Source organism: Triturus cristatus, chromosome 3_1, assembly GCF_964204655.1.
Source record: "Triturus cristatus chromosome 3_1, aTriCri1.1, whole genome shotgun sequence".
Lineage (NCBI taxonomy): Eukaryota > Metazoa > Chordata > Amphibia > Caudata > Salamandridae > Triturus > Triturus cristatus.
Window position 1 is genome coordinate 538,816,562 of NC_140583.1, and position 1,869 is coordinate 538,818,430.

At 43.0% G+C, this 1,869-nt stretch overlaps 1 pseudogene; it reads right to left on the minus strand.

The window, feature by feature from the left end:
• Positions 1-626: 626 nt before the first annotated feature.
• On the minus strand, positions 627-1,328 carry LOC146860556 (peroxiredoxin-1 pseudogene; annotated as a pseudogene).
• Between the last annotated feature and the right edge of the window lie 541 nt (positions 1,329-1,869).

The window sequence follows — 1,869 nt, forward strand, 5'->3', positions numbered from 1 at the left end:
TGCACCATATTTTTGTATATGCGGTGCATCCCTGCGTTTTGAAAATGTCGGACACCCGAGTTACAAAATTTGGCATTACATGCACTCTGACATTTTCTTGTACATATACCCCACAGTTTCTAAAGTAATGTGATTAATGTCACTAGCGCAGCACACAAGGCCACAGTACACATGCAGACTGACAGTTCCTGTGAGCCATTTTCTTCTTGAACCCGACTCTCAAGCATAAACATTATGTTATAAACCACAAGTTAAGAATACAACTAAATGAAATAGCTTAAACCAACTTGACGTGTGGCATGGGTTTTAGTATACGTTTACATAATGTATGTTAACATGGTAATTGATTATGCATCGAATGCATTGAAATGCATGACAGAAGCTTAGCTCCTGTTTAAAAAAGTGAGTTCCCACCTGTCTGCAAACTTACAAATGATATGGGTTAAATTTCTGTTCCTCAGGTTAACAAGCTGGAGAAGATATTTTTTCACTCCCTGGATCATTTTCAACTTCTCAGCACTTTTAATGTTGTTACAGATCGTACACGTGCCATTTAAGGCATGAGTCAAAATCCAACAATGCTCGTAGGTTTGTGTCAGTGTCCCGGCAGAACTTTCGAGCATGATGCAACATCCAGAGAACTGTGGCCTGGAACAGTTGAACACTCACTTTAGAAGGGTGATGAGGCAAGGACTCACTTTATTTTTGCAAAGTACTCTTTGCTGTCCTTCACTGTGGGCTTAATTGTATCTTTTCCTGGAGTCCCGCCAGCAGGACACACATCACCGTGCTCGTCTGTGAACTGGAAGGCTTGCACCAGCCGCAGAATCTCATCAACACTGCGACCCACAGGCAGGTCATTGATGGTGATCTGGCGCAGGATTCCCTTATCATCGATAATGAAAAGACCTCTGAATGCAATACCATCGTCCTCCTTCATCACACCATAGTCCCTGGCGATGCTATGAGTCAAGTCTGACACCAGCGGGATGTCCATGGTACCCAGTCCACCTCCATTGCGCGGTGCGTGTGTCCATGCAAGATGAGTGAAAGGAGAGTCAACTGAGGCACCAATGATCTCGCAGTTGATCTTGCGAAATTCCTCTGCACGGTCACTGAAGGCTGTGATCTCGGTGGGGCAGACAAAGGTGAAGTCGAGGGGGTAGAAGAAGAAAACCTTTCCTCTGTAATAAGACAATTTGATTTCCTTAAACTCGCCGTTCACCACTGCCGTGGCTTGGAATTCCGGAGCCGGCTTTCCGATGCAGGCGTTGCCAGATGCCATTTTCCTCGTGGTCTCCTCAACCCTATCAGACTGCACCCGCTTCGCCTCCTACACTGCAGCTGGATCATTTTACATTTTTAAGTATCTGGGGATGTCTTCTGAGTGTGAATAACCTAGAATGGTTTTGTATCAGAGGAACTGGAGAGATATAATATATATGAGATATAGTAGCAGGAGCTTCCTTGTGCTTCCTGAAATCTGAAGGATAGCATTGTTCACCGTCAAGTGTATTCAACACAGGAGCCAAGTATGATCAAAGTTTGTTTCATAAACCATCACTTGTGAAAATAGTAGACAAGATAGTGATGACTGGGGCCAGCAAGACTGATGGACCAGTTACCAGAGGGGACGCTCTGACTTAAAGCCTAATGTCAGGAAGTCTTGCAGAAGCTTTACACGAGTCAGAACAAGATATTCTAAAATAATCAGATATTCTGTAAATAATCAAGCGGTAAATCACCAAAATGTAACATGTGTTAGGGCCTATTTAGCGTTCACCTTTCTATCCATTTTGTTTGCTGAGTAAATAATAATTATTGTTATAACACTTACTCATATTATTCGTAGACCAGCAATAATAAATA